The sequence below is a fragment of the Palaemon carinicauda genome, chromosome 3 (genome assembly GCF_036898095.1).
Source record: "Palaemon carinicauda isolate YSFRI2023 chromosome 3, ASM3689809v2, whole genome shotgun sequence".
Lineage (NCBI taxonomy): Eukaryota > Metazoa > Arthropoda > Malacostraca > Decapoda > Palaemonidae > Palaemon > Palaemon carinicauda.
In genome coordinates, this window is record NC_090727.1 from 160,233,094 (window position 1) to 160,256,799 (window position 23,706).

General features: G+C 46.4%; 1 protein-coding gene across 2 annotated transcripts in view; it reads right to left on the reverse strand.

Annotated features, from left to right (window-relative positions):
• The window catches only part of EMC6 (ER membrane protein complex subunit 6), a 637,720-nt gene that overhangs the window by 78,782 nt on the left and 535,232 nt on the right, over positions 1-23,706 (reverse strand). Inside the window, exon 1 of one of the 2 annotated variants that reach the window (XM_068371070.1) lies at positions 18,652-18,790. The exons of the other annotated variant lie outside the window; for it this stretch is intronic. The gene's annotated coding sequence lies outside the window, so the exon portion shown is untranslated. Of the gene's footprint in view, positions 1-18,651; positions 18,791-23,706 lie in introns of those variants that run through there. 2 annotated transcript variants of the gene reach the window in all.

Here is a 23,706-nt window from a genome sequence, read left to right on the forward strand (position 1 = left end):
GAGTCTAGCCAACAACTCAGGAGCGAGCCTGAATGTTGCCTTCCCCTCTTCCTTAGAAAGGGGGGAGTAGTAAGAGACCAAGAAGATTGCTTACACACTGGCCGTGGCCAGAGTGAGCAGAAGACCCAAGGCGGAATACAATCCGAGGCCTGTCGTAAAGGGTCTTGAGAAGATCTCTTAAAGGACTAAAAGTCCGAGCCATGCTCCAAGTTGGAGGTCTTCCTCCGACTAGGGCAGGGACGATCGTAGCTTCGCATGAGCGAGGATAGATCCAGCGGGCAGGAAAAAGTTATTCCTTTAAGCCTGAAGGTCAGGGAAAGGCTGAGCGACAGGCTTCATTGCCGAGAGCTGAAAGGCAATAAGACCGTTATTGCTGGAGAAGAGGCCTCAAGGGAAGAGGTATATCTCCCACGGCACCAACCACCTTAGACTCTTCACTTTGCCTGGGAGACCTCTGTGGATGACTATCGCAGATGACGCGACCTCCGTACCGCGACTGTAGCGGGTTGTCTCTTCTTGAGGAGGAAGCGTAGTGTCTCCAGGCATGAAGCCGAAGCGACGCCCCGGTTCGGGAGAGATGTCGCAGTGTGGTTGCTTGAGTAGTCTGCGCCGTGGGAGAAGCTCTCCCGGGAGTTCCGTCAGGGGAAGCAGAGGGTCCAGAAACCGTTCTGCGCATAGTCCCAGTGGAGCTCTCCCATTGAAAGGTTGACAGACAACCTGGTCTTGTTGAGACCCATTGTCCACAGACAAAAAGGAGGGAAGACGCAGGCGTCGAAGTTGTCCCACCATCACCGGAATGCATCTTGCCAGAGTCTCGGGGTCTGAGACTGAGGGGAAGAATAGCGGAAGCTTGAGGTTCCAAGCTGTCACGATCAGGTCCCCCAGACCAGCACTTGCTGGTTACCCAAGGTCAAAGACCCCCAGGTACACTCTCTCTACGAGGCTCTGCTCGGATAGTCTGAGAGAAACATTCCCCTGCCTGGAATGAGAGAGCCGATGGTGGTATTGAGAGAATCTCAATCATCCCGGTATCTCTACTGCAAGATGTGAAGGTGTGAAAATGCGTCCCCTGCTGGTTAGAATGAAGTAGACGCGCAACGGGGCGACTCAGCAGGGGCTGTAGGATCTGAAGAGGGGCCAGACTAAGGCCCCTAAGCCTGCCTGAATGATGGAGAGGTATCCTTCAGGTCTTGACCATAGGCCTGGACCGGAACATGCCCCCCCCCCTTTCCTTTGACGAGTCCGAGAAACGCATCAAGAATGTGGGGAAAGGACGAGAATATCCACTACCATCAAGAGGCTCCATAGGTCAACACCCATTGCAGGTCTAATAGTTCCTCTGGTCCCATAGGGCCAGGGAGTCCGATTAAACATTGCCTGAAGCCACCGGAACTTGGATCGCCCCACATGGAACTTATCCTGAGGCGACCGTTCGGACTATAGACGGGTCAATGAGGAAAGGAGAACTAGGAAACATTCCAAGGTAGGGCTGAAAGCTCTGCTTGACTGAGAACAGGTACTGCGACTCTCCTCAGTCTTGCCACAGTCAACCGAAAGGAAGGCTCGGAGGATGTGGTAACAGAATCTGGCGTCCCCAGGTGGTCACCCATCCAAGTACCGACGTTGCTTAACCTCGCTGGACGGACGAGAAGCGGGGTTTCCAATGTGGTAAGGCCGTTGACTCAATATCATGGCCAGATACTCCAGATGTTGAGGCAGAGGAAGAGAAGGCTCCAAGCAAAATACCATGAGCCCACACTCATGGTAAGCATCCGGAAGCTTGTCCCGGCGCTGAGGAAGGTCGAAACCCGAGCCTACCGGAGTTGACCAGCCCTCCAAACAGCAGAGGAGACGGAAGCCTGCACCTGAGCGGCCAAGAGGAAGGCAGGGAGAGTTCTCTGGGGAAACAAACCTGCTATGCCACGGCGGGATAGCCACACTGCATCATAAGCAGGAATACTTGCAGTCTAGGCTGAATTCAACGAGCACCCTGGAAGATGGATGGAATGGAAACTGAAAGTACCCGGCCTTTCCGATCCAGGGTTTAAGGAGTCCTGTCGCCTCGTTACCAGTCTGATCGATTCTGCTGGTCTATGCTGGCCGAAGTTTGTTCGACAAACTTGATCAGGGCTGAGAGGTCGACTATGGACATCCCCTCTCAGATCCTTCCTTACAAGAAAGGATCGACTGAGGGGGCCGGGGGTGAAGCCGTCGATGATCCTAAGGAAGACCTTCGCCTAAGGTATGGATCATTCTGCCCAACCGGGCAACTCTGCTGACGCTATGGCATAGAGGTTCAGAGACACTGAATTCGCTGACAGAGACGGCAGGCGCGATATCCTTGGCTAATCACAGAGATTGTGCGGGAATGGGAATCGGGAAGCTGTCATTCGGATGAGTAACCTTAAGCATCCTCCCAGCGAAAACCTGCAATCCTAGAGTTCGTGAACTCTTTTTAGGACTATGCCCCCCCGGGGGAGTCTCCCGTGCCATCTGTTCCTGACAGGAGGAAACTGCAATTGGACACCTTGTCCCAGTTGTCGTAGCCGATAACTTAGGCCGACGTGGTTGAAAGAAAAGGGCGCTGGAGCCCTGCAGAGTCTGGAAGAAAGCGCCTTGGAGGAGTGAAACCGGAAGTCGATTTACTCTGCACAGCAGCTGTCTAAGTCTCTGTCCTTGGGCACAAACAAACTCTTCTCAAGGATGGAAGGGTGTCTGAGGTCGTCGACCTCCACAGATGAGACACCCGAAGGAAGCCCTCAGTCAGCGCGTCCAGATGGTACAACATCGAGCTTGTCCGCGAGTTAGATACTTAACGACGAAAGGCCAAGGTGCCTGAGCTCGAGAGGAGGAAAGTACCCTTGATCTTCCTGTAGCTTCCTTGAACCAAACCTCGGGCCATAACCGAGGAGGGAAAGAACCTGGTAAGCTCCCAGAGGAAGAGGTAAACAGTCAAGCCTTGTCCGATGGAGAAATCTCGAACGGAAAGCCCCCCCGCCAAAAATCCTTCCAGGGAATGACGGGGAAGGGCTAACCCAGGTTCAGGAATAGAGGAGTGTTGCTCAGATCTCCCTTAAGTTTCTCCTATTCTTGCAAGTGCCATGCTCTGTGTTTATGGGGTGAGGCCGTGTTCTGGAAATACGCTCCAGAAGAACTCGCCAGGCTGGTCATGCTGCGAAAACCCCATTGGGAATCGTGGTCGCAATTGCCCTGGATCTCGCGCGACGGAAATTCCTGGTGGTCGGCGAGCGATAACCCATAGACGAGCAATGGATACTGCAAGAAATAAGCCGACATTTGTGCGAAGAAACACTGTAGGTTCGCGCGACGGAACACCATCCGTCCGCGCAATGGAAAAACCGTTGGTTCGCGCGTGGGCGAACATTGGAGAGCATGAGCGTAGACGTGCAGGCACGTGGGCGTGTGGGCGTGCAGGCGAGTGATCGCGCGGTTGCACGGGCGAGTGGTCGCGCGGGCGAGCGGTCGTGAGGGTGGGCAGGTGGATGAGAACGAGTCCGAGGCGGCGAACGCAAGCATTAGCGCGATGGCGAGGAAACGCACTGCCGCGTGGGCGAGGAGGACCACTGGCGATATGGATCAACAAGCGTTCGGTGGTGAGCTGGTGAGCGCTAACGCGCAGGTTGGCGATGGCGCGTTGTGTTATGCCGACGCGATGGTCGAGCAGTATGCGCAGGTGAGCGATCGTGCGTTGGCGAGCAGTATGCGAAGGTGAGCGATCGCGAGCAGTGAACAGCATGCGCCGGGTCGCGCGATGGTTATCAGTATGCGCAGGGTCGCGCGATGGTGATCAGCATGCCAGGGTCGCGCGATGGCGATCAGGATGCGCAGGTCAGCGGTCGCGCGATGGCGAACAGCATCTGCAGGTGGGCGATCGCGCGATGGCGAACAGCATCTGCAGGTGGGCGATCGCACGATGGCGAACAGCATACGCAGTTGAGGGTCGCGGGATGGCGATCAGCATACGCAGTTGAGGGTCGCGCGATGGTGATCAGCATGCGCAGGGTCGAGCGATGGCGATCAGCATCCGCAGGTGTGCGGTCGCGCGATGGCGATCAGCATCCGCAGTTGAGGGTCGCGCGATGGCGATCAGCATCCGCAGTTGAGGGTCGCGCGATGGCGATCAGCATCCGCAGTTGAGGGTCGCGCGATGGCGATCAGCATCCGCAGTTGAGGGTCGCGCGATGGCGATCAGCATCCGCAGTTGAGGGTCGCGCGATGGCGATCAGCATCCGCAGTTGAGGGTCGCGCGATGGCGATCAGCATCCGCAGTTGAGGGTCGCGCGATGGCGATCAGCATCCGCAGTTGAGGGTCGCGCGATGGCGATCAGCATCCGCAGTTGAGGGTCGCGCAATGGCGATCAGCATGCGCAGGTGAGCTAGTAGCTGGCGAACCATGTTCCTTCAGAAGTGTTGGAGAACGTTGGCGTGCCGGCTGTAACACACGTGGGCGATCCGGAGATCGCTGGCAAGCTGATGATAGCTGGCGAGCTGATAATCTCTGGCGAGCTGATGATCGCTGACGAGCTGATGATCGCTGACGAGCAGAAGGCTACGCGTGGAAGCCTGCGCAAAGGAGAAGAGTCCTTGACCCCGACCTGAACCGAAGTTCTAGATCGCGAGGGCGAACGTGGGCGCGTAACAGGAACCAACAGGAACCGCAGGGATGATCATCTTGAAAGCGCTGATGAACAGAAGAGCGCTGATGAGCAGAAGAGCGCCTGTGTGCTCACACTGAGCAGGAGCAGGAGAAAACACAGCAGAAGGGCGCGCAGGGAAAACCCTGACACGCAAGGGAAGAACCCGCGTGGGGGCAACCCTTTGCCCCGAAGGGATCGTTGTCCGCCGGCAGACTGATGTCCGTCGGAAGACCGCTGTCCGTCGGGAAGACCGTTGCCCGTCGGAAGACGAGATCAGACTGCTGTCCATCTGCACCAAGGCGGAAGATCGAGGAAAAGGAGTTGTAGGCTGCAAACGGAGATCCAAAAAGGCGCCTCAAGCACCCTTATAGGGAGATGAGAGGCCCTTACGACGAGGCGGACGGTGGGCCTACGGCGAGGGAGGCCAACAGCAACCGCAACAGAAGAAACCTCCAAAGAGGAGTCTCTACGAGTGTACTCTCTCGCGAACGAAAGAGAAACACTTCGTGGAAGAGACTGGTCAGCCAGTGACCAAAAAGGAGCAATCCTCCGAAGTTGCCCTGCCCCTTGAGCGAAACTGCAGGTGCGACCGCTCAGCACCAAGAGCATAGTCGCACGAAAAAAGGCAAGAGAAGAACCCCGCAAAAGGGGAAAAACTCAAGCCTGGACAGGAAAAACTTCCCTCGGAAGGAAAGTTACCCGCCCAAGGAGGCAAGCCTCCTGAGAGTTCTAAAATGAACTGGAGAGCTGTCCGTCGTCACGGGAGTATTACCAGTAGAAGGAGACACGCCCCTGACGAAAATACAAGGGGGGAGGCAGCAACAGCCGAATCCCCAGGACTCAACCAGACAACTCACACTGTTGCTATATTACAGAAACGAACTAGATCGGTAACTGTAAAAAAATAAAACAAATAATATTAGTACACATTCATTCCCCCGGGAAGGCTCCGAAGAGGAATCCCGAGGGAAAGGAACAAGAATTACACAACAGGCACGTGCCCTCACAACCACTTACACTCGCGGAAGGAGAGCTGTAACCAAAACAGAATTATAACAATTATAATTATGTAACTATGTAATTATGTAATTTAAAAATGAATGAACACTAAAGAAAGAACGAAAACCCCGAAAGAAATCGTTCTACAAGCTGAAAAACAAAAACAACTACAATTAGATTCATAACTAATTGAGACAAACGTACGGCGTAGCAACCCCCCACACGGAAAGGAAGCTAGGCTACAAGGGCGTAGTAACACGTAGTAAAAGGGTGAACGTCCTCAAGAGAGAGAGAGAGAGAGAGAGAAAGACATAAGTCAAACTCGATCGCCACCCATAAAAATACGCCGTGGTGGCCTAACTGCCGAGGCCTCCACGTAGATATCGTACACTACACACACAAATCTGAAAAGGAAACTTACTTATTTCTATACTCAAATATATATACAAACATGAAAACATGTTTACATATATATTGAGTAAATGAAAAGTTAGCGATTAAGTAAAGACAAAACAAACAAACAAACAATGGCTGCCAAGAGAGGACCAAGACAGAGACGTCTGTCACAGTCCCGAGCCAAAAGTGAAAGTGAGTATTCACCTGTGTGTGAGGGGGAGGAGGGGTAGCTAGCTACCACTCCCCTAACCCCCCCCCCCCCCCCGCTAACTAGCGCGGGGGTAATACACCCTCGTTAAATTCTAATGGCTCGCCATTTCAGCTACGCTAAAAGTAATACCCTTTGTAAATAGCGTGGTTTGTATTTCGGTTACGGAACAATGTTCATTTACAACTAAAGTGACATACAGTATAAGAAAGTGATTTGGCCAGATGATCATCAAGAGGACATGAATATATATATATCATTGAATATGAACAAGGTATTGCTATCAACATTTAACACTAGAGAAGTTTTCTTTGTGAGCTAGCTACACTTTGATGGAGCAACCTATGTAATCTTAAGCCCAGTACAGACTATGATTCATGATGCGCACAGTATTGAATGGATGTGTTGAAAAGTCGTCCGAACCACCAACGTCTTGATGGACAGGTCCAATTTCTGTTGCAGTGCTCAGTGTTGCGTCAGCGTTCAACGGGGAAGGACGTATGCTCTGCCCTCCAGCTACAATGGCTACCTCGCTGTCTCCCATTGAATGGACAAGGATCTACACAATTTTATTTCAATCATCATAATAGTAACATTTTTAAGGATAAATAAAAATCTTATTGATTTTAATAATTTTAATAATAAGAGCAGTCTCTTGGTAGAGTAAATCATCGGCATACATTCTCTCTCAATGAAAGGTGAACTGCAACAGGGCAACTAGCGCACAATACAAGAGAAGTGTTGCATTTACAGTTAGCCGCTAGGCATTTTTTTAAACCCCACTACTGCACCATGAGACTGATACATGAATCATAGTCTGTACTGGGTCTTATTAGTATGACTGGAGATAGTAGGGTGTTATCAGATTTTGTATCTCAGAGTTGCCAAGTAAGCAAGATTAAGGGGCAGTGATGGGGGTTGGATTCACTGAATTAGGTTAAGTTTTGTTAGATTGTATTCTATGGACTCTGTAATGGAAAATCCAATACAGTACTACCTTTCCCCCATCTACAGTTGCTAAGTTTTTCTGATTTTAAAATTCAAAATAGGCAAGAAATCTATCACCATAATCATTGGTGCACAAGTTTTTTCCTTTTTTTACACCAACACCGCATCGATCAATTATGGTAAGACTCCCATGGGAAACAATTATTTGATTTGTCTTGTCAATATCATTGATGAATAAAATAATAAACATGGATGATATGCTAGTCCAGACTTAGCACATCCAAAATGACAAATTCGAAGATAATTTGTATTTTTCCTAACCATACAAACCTTAGCTATTTACAAAGGGTTTTACTTTTAGCGCAGCTGAAATGACGAGCCAATAGTTTTTAACGAGGGTTAATTACCCCCGCGCTAGTTAGCGGGGGGTGGGGAAGGGTAGCTTGCTACCCCTCCCCCCTCCACACACCGGTGACTTGCTTCACTTCACTTAGAGGTAGGACTTGACTTGGGGGTCAGGGATGGCGGGCACATGTGTAAATAGCTAAGGTTTGTATGGTTAGGAAAAATACAAATTATCTTCGAATTTGTCATTTGTTCCGTAACCGAAATACAAACCACGCTATTTACAAAGGGTGACTTACCCCTTAGGAAGGGTGGAAAGTCCCCAGCCTTACTGACTTCGGCTTGCCCGGGGGCTCGATCCCTTAGTGAGCAGCACTAGAGAGAGGGAGCCCCTGTACCTCACAGGTTCCTAGCATCGCTAGGAACGAGTGGCCTACATAAGTAGTGTGAGGAGGAGAGTGTGACTCGTCCTATGAAGTTGACCTTGAGACCTTCAGATAGGAATTCTAGGATAGGACGTTCCCCATACCACCTCGTCAGGGTATGGGAGACGCAACAGTATTAAGCTTAATACTAGGAGCACAAAGAAGCATGGGTTACCTGCAGAGGTCGAGGTCAGCTATGCGAGGACCAGGATGCTGCTTCCCCAAGAGAGGGGAGAATGAAGAAAGAAGTAAGGGTCAGACATACTCTTTCATTCACACAGACTAAGACCGGGTAACAACGCCCTCAACCTACTGCTACTTGTCCAAAAAGGAGCCTGAGGTTAGATCAGCTGTTGTGCAGCCACCACAGGGCCGATAGAGAACGTATCGAGGCTCCTGTGGGTCACGTCTTGCAGGTAGTGGGCTGTGAAGGTCGTTTGACGCTTCCAGACCCCCGCTTGAAGTACCTGCGTCACAGAGAAGTTTCTCTTGAAGGCCAGGGATGTAGCAATGCCCCTGACATCGTGGGCCCGAGGGCGACATGACGGAGGAGGGTCAGGATTCAGGGCATGGTGGATAACCCTTCGAACCCAAGCAGAGATGGTGTTCCTTGTGACCCTCCTCTTTGTCCTGCCTGTGCTCACAAACAAAGCTCGCACATGAGGACGGACTGCAGCCGTTCTCTTCAAGTAGTACCTCAGACACCTCACTGGGCATAGTAGCAGCTGGTCTGGGTCGTTTGTAACAGAACGGAGACTCGCGATCCTGAAAGAGTCGAACCGAGGCTCCGGCACTCCAGGATTCTGAGTCTTGGCCACAAACTCAGGGACGAACCTGAACGTTACCTCCCCCCATCCCCTTGAATGGGCGATGTCGTACGAGACACCATGAAGTTCACTAACTCGCTTGGCCGAGGCCAAGGCGAGTAGGAAAGCCGTCTTCCAAGACAGGTGGCGATCGGAGGCCTGGCGTAATGGCTCGAAGGGAGGTCTCTTGAGAGACCTGAGGACTCGAACCACGTTCCAAGGAGGGGGTCTCACTTCCGACTGGGGGCAGGTAAGCTCATAGCTACGTATGAGTAAAGAGAGTTCTAGCGATGAAGAAATATCCACGCCCTTCAATCTGAAGGCCAAGCTTAAGGCTGAGCGATAGCCTTTCACTGCCGAGACAGAAAAGCGCATTTCTTCTCGCAGATACACAAGGAAGTCCGCTATTGCTGGAATAGTGGCATCGAGTGGAGAGATACCCCTTCCACGACACCAACCACAAAAGACTCTCCACTTCGCTTGGTAGACTCCCTCAGAGGACCTTCGCAGGTGCCGAGACATTCTCTCCGCAACCTGTTGCGAAAAGCCTTTCTCCGCGAGGAGACGCTGGATAGTTTCCAGGCGTGAAGCCGAAGCGAGGCTACGGCCCTGTTAGGGACACCGGAGTGGGGTTGTCTGAGAAGCTCGTGTCGTGGAGGAAGCTCCCTTGGGAGTTCCGTCAGGAGTTGCAGAAGGTCCGGAAACCATTCCGCGTGATGCCATAGCGGAGCTACTAGAGTCATGGAACAGTTGACCGATAGTCTGGTCCTGTTGAGCACCCTTCTCATCAGACAGAATGGTGGGAAGGCGTACACGTCGATGTTGTCCCACCGTTGCTGGAAAGCATCTTGCCAGAGTGCCTTGGGGTCCGGGACTGGTGAGCAGTACAGGGGCAGCTTGAAGTTCAAGGTGCCGAGACATTCTCTCCGCAACCTGTTGCGAAAAGCCTTTCTCCGCGAGGAGACGCTGGATAGTTTCCAGGCGTGAAGCCGAAGCGAGGCTACGGCCCTGTTAGGGACACCGGAGTGGGGTTGTCTGAGAAGCTCGTGTCGTGGAGGAAGCTCCCTTGGGAGTTCCGTCAGGAGTTGCAGAAGGTCCGGAAACCATTCCGCGTGATGCCATAGCGGAGCTACTAGAGTCATGGAACAGTTGACCGATAGTCTGGTCCTGTTGAGCACCCTTCTCATCAGACAGAATGGTGGGAAGGCGTACACGTCGATGTTGTCCCACCGTTGCTGGAAAGCATCTTGCCAGAGTGCCTTGGGGTCCGGGACTGGTGAGCAGTACAGGGGCAGCTTGAAGTTCAAGGCTGTCGCGAACAAGTCCACCGTCGGGGAACCCCACAAAGTCAGGACTTTGTTGGCTATCTGAGGATCCAAAGACCACTCGGTACTCACTATCTGCGAAGCCCTGCTCAGACTGTCGGCGAGCACATTCCTCTTGCCAGGAATGAAGCGAGCTGATAGTGTTATCGAGTGGGTTTCGGTCCACCTCAGAGTCTCTACTGCAAGATGGGATAGCTGTTGCGAAAAAGTGCCTCCCTGCTTGTTGATATAAGCCACTACCGTGGTGTTGTCGCTCATCACCACCACAGAGTGACCCGCCAGGAACCGTTGGAACTGTTGAAGGGCCAGAAAGACGGCCTTCAATTCTAGCAGGTTGATGTGTAGGCACTTTTCTGATTCTGACCAAAGGCCTGAGGCCCTCTGGTTCAGAACGTGCGCCCCCCACCCTTCTTTTGACGCGTCCGAAAACAGAGTCAATTCCGGGGGGAGGACGAGAAGACTCACTCCCTTTCGCAGGTTCTCGTCGGCCAGCCACCACCGCAAGTCCGTCTGTTCCAGAGACCCCATTGGGATCAGAGTGTCCGGGGAATCGGATCCTTGATTCCACCGGGACTTGAGCCGCCATTGAAGGGATCTCATCCTGAGGCGGCTGTTTGGAACCAGACGGGCCAAGGAGGATAGGTGGCCCAAGAGACGCAACCACGATTGGGCGGGGAGTTCTTTTCGCCTGAGGAAAGGTTCCGCCACCCTCCTCAGCCTTGCTATCCGGTCGTCTGATGGAAAGGCTTTGTGGAGATTGGTGTCTATTAGCATGCCTAGATAAACCAGTCGTTGGGACGGCTGCAGAGAGGACTTCTCGAGGTTTACCACGATCCCCAGATCCTGGCAAAGATCTAGAAGCCTGTCTCGGTGTCGAAGAAGGGTCGACTCCGAGTCTGCTAGGATCAGCCAATCGTCTAGGTAACGAACTAGACGAATGCCGTTCCTGTGCGCCCAAGGCGAAATCAGGGTGAACACTCTGGTGAACACCTGAGGAGCTGTGGAGAGACCGAAACACAGCACCTTGAACTGGTAGATCTTGTTGTCTAGGCAGAATCTCAGGTACTTCCTGGAAGACGGATGGATTGGGATCTGGAAGTACGCGTCCTTTAGATCCAGTGTACACATGAAGTCTTGTGGTCTCACCGCAAGTCTGACCGTGTCTGCTGTCTCCATGCTGAACCGGGTTTGTTTGACAAACCTGTTCAGAGCCGAGAGATCGATGACGGGTCTCCAGCCTCCAGTAGCCTTCTTTACAAGAAAGAGTCGACTGAAGAAGCCTGGAGAGCCGTCCACGACCTCCTGGAGAGCACCCTTCTCGAACATGGTCTCGACTTCGGCCTGAAGGGCCAGCCCCTTTGCCGATCCCATGGCATAGGAGCTCAACGACACTGGATTCGCTGTCAGGGGAGGTTGAGATGACGTGAACGGGACGCGATAACCTTGGCCGATCACTGAGACCGTCCAAGCATCGGCCCCGAGATGTTGCCACCTGCGGACGCAACGCTGAAGGCATCCCCCCACAGGTGGACACGCAGGGGGACTGCCACCCCTAGGGCTTGCGGCCGCGGCCGCCACCCCTAGAAGTCTTGCCTCCCCTGGAGGACTTACCGCCCCTCTTGACCTTGGCTGGAAAGGGCTGGGGCTTAGACACCACTTTCTTAGCTGCCGGTGCCTGTTTGGGAGCCTTACGAGGCTGTTGCTGCTGTTGTGGCGGGGCTGGAGGCTTATAGGGCCGAGTTGTAAGGGCCCTGTGGAGGAGGGAGTCCATGCTGGATTTCCTCCACCTCTCAGCTGTTCGCTCCAAGTCTTGAGGCTCAAACAGGCTCTCCCCCAGGAGGGAGGCATGTCGGAGCCTACACACATCTACGGCGGGGACCTTCGGATGGAATCTCTCGGACACAGCATCGCGACGCTTCAACACCGAGTTGGCCCACAGGGTGGTAACCTGGTGCGCCAAAAACTCGATGGAGCGGGTGCCCGAGAGCAAGAAGGTCTCTAGGGCCTTCCTATTGGTCTCCTTGGACAAGTCCTCCGATCGCAATAGGATGCCCAGAGATCCTAACCAGAAGTCCAGCCACGAAGTGGCCTGCATGGCACACTTAGCGACCTTCTCGCGGTTAAGGATCTCTGCCGCCGAGAACGACACCTGCCGGGCAGAGAGTTTCTCCAAGGGAACTCCCTTCACCAGCTCCTCCACAGAGTGATGGAGAGGAAGAGCGAGGTTGTGCTCACCCAGGATCTCGAAATACCTCCTCTGCTGAAGGCGAGGAGGAGGGATGAGTTTGTTCCCGGCAGTGGAACGACTGGAGGAGGCAAGAATTGCGAGCTGAGCATTGGCCCTAGCTCTGGCACTCTTCAGCCCCCAAGACCAGGGCAGAGCTGCACTGGTCTTAGGGGCCTTCCGAACGTCAAACACTTCATCCAGAATCGTGTCTTTGCCTTCACGGGGGGGGGATGACTGGCTCCGTAAGACTGTTAAGTTGCCTTATCAGGCTTAGGACCTGCCAGAAGGCATGTTCGGACTCTTGCTGTTCTCCTCCCTGCGGGCTGGCAGCTAAGTCTCCTGCCCCAGGAATCTCTTCCTGGGGTGATACGTGGACATTCCCCTGGGTAGTCGTGGGTTCCTGTCGAATCCTTGCAGAGGATTTAGGGATGGTCTTGGAATCCTTGGGTTCCTTCCTAGGAGGAATACAGGATCCCAACAACGAGGTTCGAGGGGCCCCTTCCTCACGAGACGATTCTCCTGCCTGAAGCGAAGTCTCCCCCCCTGGTGCCGAGGGGAAGACTACCGCCCCACTGGACTCACCTGAGGACGGAAAGGCCTCGTCCACGGGAGAAGGAGAGAGTACTCGTGCAGGAGAGGGAACCCTCGAGACCGACCTCTTGGGAACCAACTTCGCCCTGGGGGAAGTCACCACGAAGTCCACTCCTCTCTTTCTCTTCAGCGTAGGAGAGACAGCCGCTGGTTTGTTACCCTGGCCGGCGAGTGCTGGTTTCATAACCCTCACTAACGCCCGTGCCAGCAGACCAAACCAAGTCTGCTGCTCAAAGGACACAGAGTCCGAAATCCTCGCTAAGGTGAAAGGGATCGGGCGATCCTTTGGAGTGGACACGACGGTACCTGCCTGAAAAGAAGGTGGGGAAGAATGCTGTACAGTAATGACCTGTCCTCGTCCTGCAATACCAACCTGTGCTTGGATGGAGGTGATCCCGAGTGCCGTCTAGGAGCACGCGTCCCTGCTGCTACCACCGGCTGTGGAATTCGCGCGAGGGTGAACGGTCGCGCAAAGGCGAATGGTTGCGCGGGTGATCGCGCGGGCGCACAGGCGAGCGGTCGCGCAGGCGAGTGGGCGGGCAGGTAAATGAACACGTGTCCGAGGCGACGAACGCAAGCGATGGCGCGACGGCGAGAGATCGTGCTGCCGCGTAGGTGAAGAAGATCGCTGGCGATAATGACCGCGTGATGGTAAGCGATGGCGAGATGCATGTGTAGGTGAATGATCGCGTGATAGAGTGCGATGGTGATCAGCATCCGCAAGAGAGCGGTCGTTCAGGGTTGTGCGATGAGGAGCAGTATGCGTAAGCGGGCGATCGTGCAGGGTTGTGCGATGGCGAGCAGCATGCGCAGGTGAATGATCGCGTGAAAGGGTGCGATGGTGATCAGCATCCGTAGGAGGGCGATCGTTCAGGGTTGTGCGATGAGGAGCAGCATGCGTAAGCAGGCGATCGTGCAGGGTTGTGCGATGTGAGCCTTACGGCGGAGGCGGCCTCGGGGGAGATCGTCGGGAACATCGGTCCTCCGAAGGGGAGTCTCCTTCAAAACACTTCCCTCAGAAGGAAGCTGGGCAGCAGTCGAGACCGAAGGACTCACTTCCCCCTTCGAAGGATGCACGGAAGGAGGAGGAGAGCCTAGAGCACCATCACCAGCAACAGCACCTGCGTCGGAAGGCCCAGCCACGTCGGAGGCCTCTGTCACCACGACGTCGACAATAGACAGAGGGTCTACCTCCGCTACCACCGGCGACTGTTTAACAGCGGCCCCCAACGAGACAAGGTCAATAAGAGCGACCCTGGAGGGCAAGCCCTTAAGCCCCAGGGACGACCAAATCTGTAAAAGATCATCACTGGATAAGGCATTATTATCAATAACCTCCCCCAGAGGAGGAGGGGGAACCGCCTCGCTATGGGAGGCGACGCCCTCTCCCCCCACCGAAGGTAGGGAAACAGAACAAGGGCCTGCGCTCCCACTCGGACGACTCTCCTTAGGAGGCGGACGAGGGGGAGCTTCGGAGGAGGTTTGGGCGGCGGAAGAAGAGTCCCGAGAACCTTCCTCCTTCAAGGCTAACCCCGGAGGAGAACGGTCTCTCTTGGACTTCTTCTTACGCCGACGGCCAAACCTCTCCCACTGGGAGGCAGACCACTCCCTGCACTCACGGCACATGTTATCCTGGTCGCACCGACGGCCCCGACATTGAGGGCAGAGGGTGTGAGGATCCGTAATCACGTCCGACATGAAAGTCCCACAAGGACGGCCGGCAACTCCAGGGCATGTCCGCATATTAAATAAAAGAAAATAACTGAAGGTCAACTTCCAACCAATCACACAAGCTGAAAAGAAAAAGAAGAAAATTAAAGGCTGTCACGAAGGCGATGAACAGACACGTCTGATCACCGCCGAGCCAAAAGTGAAGTGAAGCAAGTCACCGGTGTGTGGAGGGGGGAGGGGTAGCAAGCTACCCTTCCCCACCCCCCGCTAACTAGCGCGGGGGTAATTAACCCTCGTTAAAAACTATTGGCTCGTCATTTCAGCTGCGCTAAAAGTAAAACCCTTTGTAAATAGCGTGGTTTGTATTTCGGTTACGGAACAATTCTAAATTAACAGCTAGGGCTATGTTAGAAAATATATAAAGTAAATCTGTTTCACAGTTGAAGTAACATGATAAAAACTATATAAAAAATCTGAGATGGCCTAACTCCCAGTATCGAACTAATTGGGGAGGCTTTGTACTATGTTCGGACAGAGCAGTTGTAAAATTTAAAAATATTAATACAAAAAGAACAAAATTTTAAAAGGGAAACAAACAAGACCACCACCAATCTTCATAACCTAGGAGCCATACCTTTACCTACCAAGGGGGGGGGGGAGGGAGAGAGAGAGGGGGGGGGTGTTTGCCTACACCCCGTGTCACCCTTCTTTGACTCGTATTCTAAGCTTACCCTTAGGCTAAGTCTCGACTCAAAGTTTGCTTCCCATCTGGCTTCACTCCTGACAAGGTAAAACTAAAGCATAATACTTTGTAAATCATAAAACTAGCTTCATATTACTGTATTTGACAAGTAATACATAAAGTAATAAACCTGTCCCAACAAACTAGATTCACACCCTAATTGGGAACATTTTGAGCTCTTGGAGGTTAAGAATTTATTGGTCCCAATATACAGTAGAACATTTTGCAATATTAGTTTGGACATTAAAACTCATTTAATTGAATAGGTCTTTGCAAATACAATATTTTGAATCCCATATACTACTGGCAGAAACCTTTATTAACAAAGTTACTGATTTTAATAGAAATAATTCTTATTTTGCTCCTTTTATAATCTTAGCAAAGGCCACAGGAGTCTCCTTCCATGCAGTAGTTCAGAAAAAACTGATAGGCGGTGCCTCTGTCATAAGTTAATTATTCGAATAAAATAAAGGGTCCAACATTTTATATTCTAAACCTCATTTTTATTTGTTTTCAATATTGGAATATACAATATACTTATACTATTATACCAATAATGAAAGGTTAGTGTAGAAACATGTGTTTGATATCGCTAATATAATAGGAAATGGAAGCCAAGCCCATGCTCGAACAGAGTCTGAAACGCAAAGCTACAACTCACCCTTTTGTTAAGTGTATTTACCCCTTAAGTTAGTATACAGTAATTGATAATTAATGCCGAAACACTAGCCCAAGGGGATAATGAGCGTATCAAAACATATTCCACTTGTCAGAATATAGGATCATGAGATAATATTAAATCCCGAGCGATAAGAGCTACAACAGAACAAAACCCAATAAATCATCAGCTAAATTAAGTAAGGGCGTATTTGTAGTGTGGTGAACACTGCTACATATGACTCCACAGAAAATGGGATGGAAAATCATGTTTTCTAAGTGACCATATAGCCTGGCAAACAAAAGCTCCAGTGTTTTGATAGTTTTTATTACTTTTTCTTGAATTTGATTACAGTAACTGTTTAATTTATTACAATGACTTTTTTCTATGATAATGACTGGCGTAAACAAAAGTTGAAAAAAAAATTTCAGGAGCCTTTGTATATCAGTGGCCACTTCCTCCCGTGTGGATTATAAATGGACATCAACTAACCTAAACTTTCCTCCTAACCTAACCTGCAAGCTGTGTTCTTAGCTACTTACCTAATGGGGGGGGGGCACTAATGGCCCCCTGCAACCCCACTTACACTGCCTTATTCTAAGTTAGCCGTAATCAAACATACAGGTGGCCGCTATCATACATACACCCCAAAACTAATTTAAATATCATACAATTAGACTGGTTCACGTTACAGTTTTAGGCGTTCCGAACGTAATGACTGGCGTAAACAAAAGTTGAAAAAAAAATTTCAGGAGCCTTTGTATATCAGTGGCCACTTCCTCCCGTGTGGATTATAAATGGACATCAACTAACCTAAACTTTCCTCCTAACCTAACCTGCAAGCTGTGTTCTTAGCTACTTACCTAATGGGGGGGGGGGCACTAATGGCCCCCTGCAACCCCACTTACACTGCCTTATTCTAAGTTAGCCGTAATCAAACATACAGGTGGCCGCTATCATACATACACCCCAAAACTAATTTAAATATCATACAATTAGACTGGTTCACGTTACAGTTTTAGGCGTTCCGAACGTAACTGATGGCGATACCTAGCGCAAAGCCATAGCTTTCAAGTTATAGTAGTTAACCCACCAATACTCAAAAACTTTAGATTTCTGCATTCAACATACCACAAAATGCATTATAAAAACAAACTTAATTACTACAAACCGTTTATTGCACCGGTCTATAATTTTACCATGATACCAATCTATCAGTACTTTTGTGGGTATATGTATGATAGCGGCCAACTGTATGTATTGTTATGTTTTCCTTAAAAAGGGGGGTTGCAGGGGGGCGTTAGCCCCCCTGTTAGCTAAGTAGGTAAGGATACAGCTTTTAGGTTAGGTTAGAGGGGAGGGGGAGTTTAAGGTTAGTTGATATCCATTTTTAATGAACGCATAAGGAACTATCCGCTGATATACAAAGGCTTCGTGGTGCTACTATAGCGAGAGGTCTACCACACTATAGCGTGAGATCTACCTCCCGTTAGTACTATAGCGTGAGGTCTACTGCTGAATTATTCGTCCCTCATAGATAAAACACTTTTCATACAATTGTTTAAGCAATAAACACTTAATTTAATCATATCTTAGAAATGACTTAACTAGATCATTGGATTTCTTATTACATTAAAAAAAAGGAATAAAGGTAAAAATAAACATGTTATCATATATTTCCATACATTTATTCTAGCGATCCACTCTTCGTACATCAAACATGTTACCATATATTTCCATACTTTTATTCTAGCAATACACTCTTCGTGCATCAAACAGGTTATCATATATTTCCATACATTTATTCTAGCGAAACATTCTTCATACATCAAACAGGTTATCATATATTTCCATACATTTATTCTAGCGATACACACTTCGTACATCTTCTAAGAATGACACAAATAGATCTGCTTCCTGAACTGTATCCAAGAGATTGTGCTCTCTTAAAAAGGCGAGTGCTGCTTCTGTCAGAATGACTCTTCTATAAAACTCCTTCAACAACATTTTGAGTACCCTCAATCGATGATATCTCTTTTAGGCCGAGGGAAAAACTGATTTAGGAGTTGTGGGACGCTGGTCACGCGGTAGACCTCACCCTCAACCTGGGTAGGCGACATATGGCAGTAGACCTCACACTATAGTAGCACCGGCTTCGTACTTTGGTAACCAAAAACTCATTCATGGGACACTGGTAGGCTACTGTACCCTACTGTACTGAACAATAGTAGCCTGGCCAACCAATACTTATCATTAGTAGTAGCTAAACTACGCCACTAGTTGGAAAGTTAAGATTCTATAGGGAGAGAGCTCCAGCAAAGGAAAATAGCCCAGTCAGGAAACATAGTGTGATGGAGATTACCACAGTATAGAATTTATGGTACTAAAAAGGAGACCTAAGACCATCTTTAATTCTCCTAGAACACATCTCAATGAACTTTGTTAATAAAAGGCAAAAAATGCAGTAACGAACACGCTAACGAATAATATTGTTAAGACACCAATGCCATGACGGTCGAAACACCCATTCCGGCTAGAACAAATTCGACTGGTAAAAGGTACTTATATTAGGCTAAGTCTATAATTACCAGCCTCCTTATTCTTGCTGCCAACCCAGTCCATGCTGAATATATAAGAAATAGAAAAACTAACCTCAATAACATATATTCCAACATTAACTTCTTGAGGAGGTGTAAACGGCAGTACGGCAATGTTGACAAACTCTCCGTGACTTCTTGTTATTGAAAACATAAACGTTCTTGAGACCACTACTTTTCTTTAAAACATACACATACTTCATATATATTACTGCCATACTGTTATAAGCATCAAATATTTATCTGTTACACATATAAGTTAAACTTGGTACCTATGAAATTACCAAACATAATGTAATAATAAGTAACTAAACACGAAAACTATTTCAAGAATTAGGCGGAGATGATATTTTGGTATTGTTTCTCTCAGCTGTCAACTTCGAAAGAACTCGCTTACCTAGAGCGTTTCAAATCTGTACCCGTATACGTAGCTCTTGTTAACCAAAGGCTAGAGCGTTTAAACCTGCCATTTGCCTGAACGTTAACCTGTCTTCGGGAGCTGGAACACTAACATGGAAAGTTCGCGTTATCAACTTGGATGCAGCAATTGTTAAACCACTGAGCCTTTCGATATTCTAACTTGTGGTGATTGAAGGTTACATGAAACCGAAAGTAATTCGTAAAAGGCTACGTAGTCTATTAAAAAATTAATATCGAAACGCATTATTTTCCTTTCATGAATTCTGAATATACCGTACATCTGTCCTCTGTTTGTAACCACTATTTCAAAACTATATTTTATTTCTTACCCAAAGAATTACGACCACTAAAATCAGTTTTAAATCATCATTCATTATATATTTAAAAGTTATGGTGGCCAAGATGATTTCAAAATATTTTTCTTAGTTTTTTTTTATAACCAAACAATAAATAATTATAAAATCAAATCTTCATTACAGATATTAACATATCTCAAACAATTATTTCCTAGTCAAATAATAGTAATGATATTAATTATATTATTATTATTTTAGTTATTGCTGTTGGAACGTTGAGTAAGTTTATATATATATATATATATATATATATATATATATATATATATATATATATATATATATATATATATATATATATATATATATATATATATATATATATATATATATATATATATATATATGTGTGTGTGTGTGTCACAAATATTTCGTACTACATTGAATGTTTGTGTTATATATATATATATATATATATATATATATATATATATATATATATTATATATATATATATATATAGCGCCTGTACAGTAGTAATCTGTAAGTATCTTGCAATGCAAAGGAATATCGCCTTTGCTGTATATACAGCGGGGAACACTTTGATCAACATTTTGATTTTTTTTTTGTCTCTAGATATGTATTCAGTGTATTTGGAAACAGTAGGGCAATGAAAGCTAACCTCCCTTCCTTGAAACACGAAAAACACTGGGAAAAAAAAATCCGGCGAAAAACATCAAGAAACCGCGAAAAAAAGGAAAACTTAAACATCCACGAAGCTATAAGCCCAGGAGATCCAACAGAGAAAAGAGCCCAGTGAGGAAAGGAGAAAAATAAAAATAAAATATTTTAAGAACAGTAACAACATTAAAATAAATAAAATAAAATAAATTGCTTTAATCGTCCTCTTAAATGTCCAAAATAAATTTCTACACGCGTATAATATTACAAGCAATGAAAAAAACTTCATATGCATCCTAATACAAGTAGAATAGCCTAAGAATGATGTGTTTTTGTTATTATCATCATCAGCATTATTATTATTATTATTATTATTATTATTATTATTATTATTATTATTATTATTATTATTATTATTATTATTATTATTAATTGCTAAGCTACAACCCAATTTCGAAAAGCAGAATGCTATATAAGCCAAGGGGCTCCAACAGGGAAATGGCACAAGGGCAAAAATAGCATGTACTTACATATAGTCTAAAAGCATTTGTTTCCTAACCTTCTGAATCTTTGCCTCTTCCCTTCCTTCTCAAGTATTAATAGCCTATTCTATTTACTGTACATGTCTCGTTTCAACATCAACGATTGCCCTTAATATTGCTAACAAAATATTAAGACGATTATTTCTTCGGCTCGTTCTTCCAGCTGAGACGGGCTAGGCTATTTTAGGAACTTCACTAGATGCTCAGTCACGTCTTGAATACATATGTTTTCTTTCGAAAGTATCGTCGATGTATGATGTCCACATATGTTTTACTGGGCTCCATACTTATTTTCTTAGCATGAATCGGCTTCAAATGTTTTAGCTTTCGACTTCAATAACTTTAAAGTATATATATATATATATATACATACATAAACACACACACATATATATATATACTGTGTGTATATATATATATATATATATATACACACATATATATATACTTTATATATATATATATATACATACATACATACATACATATATATATATATAAAATACACACACACACATATATATATATATATAAAATACACACACACACACACACACACACATATATATATATATATATATCCATTAACACCACTTCATAACAACTTGCAGGAATTCGAAAATCCCAACTTCCGAAAACTAAAGTAAAAATGTCAAAAAGTTTCACACATTTCTGAGGTCCAATAAAATTGACAATTTCGTCGAGCCACCTTTCAGGTTTTCTAATAAAACACTAACAAAAATATTTAGTTTTACATGAAAAGATACAAAGTTTCTTAGCCAGTTACCCGTTTTTTTTTTCTCGTACTTTTCTCGTGTAGGTTATCTATACTATATTCTTCTTGTGTTAGCGTAATATTTTGATACCAAAGGTCTTTCGGTCCGTGGATTTCTTTGACAAATTTAGTATGGCAGCCATTTTTTATTACAATTTGCATATACTGTTCTTATTCTCTGGTACAAATATTACTATTAAAGTTTTCTGATCATAGCTGTAGAATATATCCGTATTTTATAAAATATTTTTCTGCTATACGTTTTAGTAAAACTTGTCTTCTCGATATGAAAACAAAGTAATAAAGTAATTAAACATCATCATTATCATCATCATACTACAAACAAAATCCCTCGACTTATCGTTCTGAGACCTTAAATGCGAAAATTTAATAAGTTGTATCAGAGACACAATGACCACTGCTTTTAATATTGCAAATATATATATATATATATATATATATATGATGTATCATAAAATACTCAATTTCATGACCATTATTATTATTATTATTATTATTATTATTATTTGCTAAGCTACAACCCTAGATGGAAAAGCAAGATGCTACGAGCCCCAGAGCTCCAACAGGGAAAATAGCCCAGTGAGGAAAGGAAATATGGAAATAGAATAGTGTGCCTGAGTGATACCTGAAGGAAGAGTAAACTCTCATCCAAGACAGTGGAAGACCATGGTACTTGGGTATTTAATAATCTTCATATGAATTCCTATTTGGAATTGCACTAACCGATAACCTCCGTGATGAATTAGCTTACTGTAATCTATAAATTTCGTGAAATACCTGTTCTTACAATCGACGTTTATCAGACACAAGACCCCATCTTCTAAGAGCCCAATTATATTCTGTGGTCTGGTTTCTAACTTAGATTTGTTTTAGTTAAAAAGTACATTTAGATCTTGTATCCTCCTCTTTACAATTAGTGTTGAAAAAAAAAGTTATGTTCTCTCTTCAGTCTCGTCTACTTTTTTAAAGAACTTTCGGCTTCTGAAAGGAATCATTTAAAATTTCGACTTATTTCGTTTGATCTTGTTTAGTATGTGGTCATGCAGGCAAACTATTGTACGTTTTAGTACCTCACATACAATAGCTTTTCTGTCCATCTTGTCCTTTGGATACGAAAATGTGACAAATATTTCATTTTAGGATCTGACAGGTATTGCGAATTGAATATGTCATATCTGAATACGGATAGTTTGTCATTACAGCATACTATAGATTTATCGCTTCTGAAAACTTCTTACAGCTCTCCTTAATATTTATGCATCAACTATTGTAGCGGTATTCCATGCGTGAGGATATTATATAGTTACCTTGATAAAATGTAAATAAAAATCCCAAAATTTTAAACTTAACTCGAACTTATTTCTATTGTCTATATGATGAAATTTCAATACTCTCATTAACCCTTTCATTAAAGTAAGTAAAGAGCAAGAGGTTTAGGCTAATTGGCATTCAGACATTCAATCGTGTCCAAGAGTACTTTAGATCTTCAAATAATATCTTCGTCCTTAAAAAGGAACAGATCCTTTTCAATAAAAGTTCCACTTGAAACTAAAGTAGGATTTCTTTGCATTAGATTTCCGATGAACCGCCGAAATTCAGCTCCAATGATTGGCGGCCGATGCGGAGACATCCCTGACTGGTGAACGTCAGACTAGGGTTCGAGTCCTGCTCAAACTCGTTATTTCCTTTGGTCACTGAAACCTCACCATCCTTGTGAGCTAAGGATGGGGGTTTGAGGGAGCCTAAAGGTCTATCTGCTGAGTCATCAGCAGCCATTGCCTGGACCTCCTTAGTCCTAGCTTGGGTGGCGAGGCGGCTTGGGCGGTGATCATAAGTATATACAGTACATAGTCAGTCTTTAGAACATTGACCTTCTTGATAGGGTAATGTCACCGTCCCTTGCCTCTGCCATTCATGAGCGGACTTTAAACCTTTAAACATATTTCTCTAAATTCATTACCCCAGAGTATATATCTTCATAAATTTTCCCTTGTATACATCGCGGACTATTTTACCATAGCCTGAAAAGAAGCCCCAAAATATCTAAATTTATACCGCTACAAGTCAACTTGGCCGGACTGATTTTTTTTCCGTAAGAGATTTTTTTTCATGTTGGCATGAAGATTTACAAATTTCCATTGGCACTATTTCTCAGTTTATGAAAATCTCTCTCTCCTCTCTCTCTCTCTCTCTCTCTCTCTCTCTCTCTCTCAATTATTGTATCCTTTGTGAGTGTATTCCAAATCCACGAATAAAGAGAAAATACTGTAACTTCTAGCAAAGGTTTCAAAATGTTGCCATAATCTTGAAGTTAGAATCAATGAAGATCCTTTTCGTGATTTATTCACTATAAAATACACCTGAATGGTTAATGG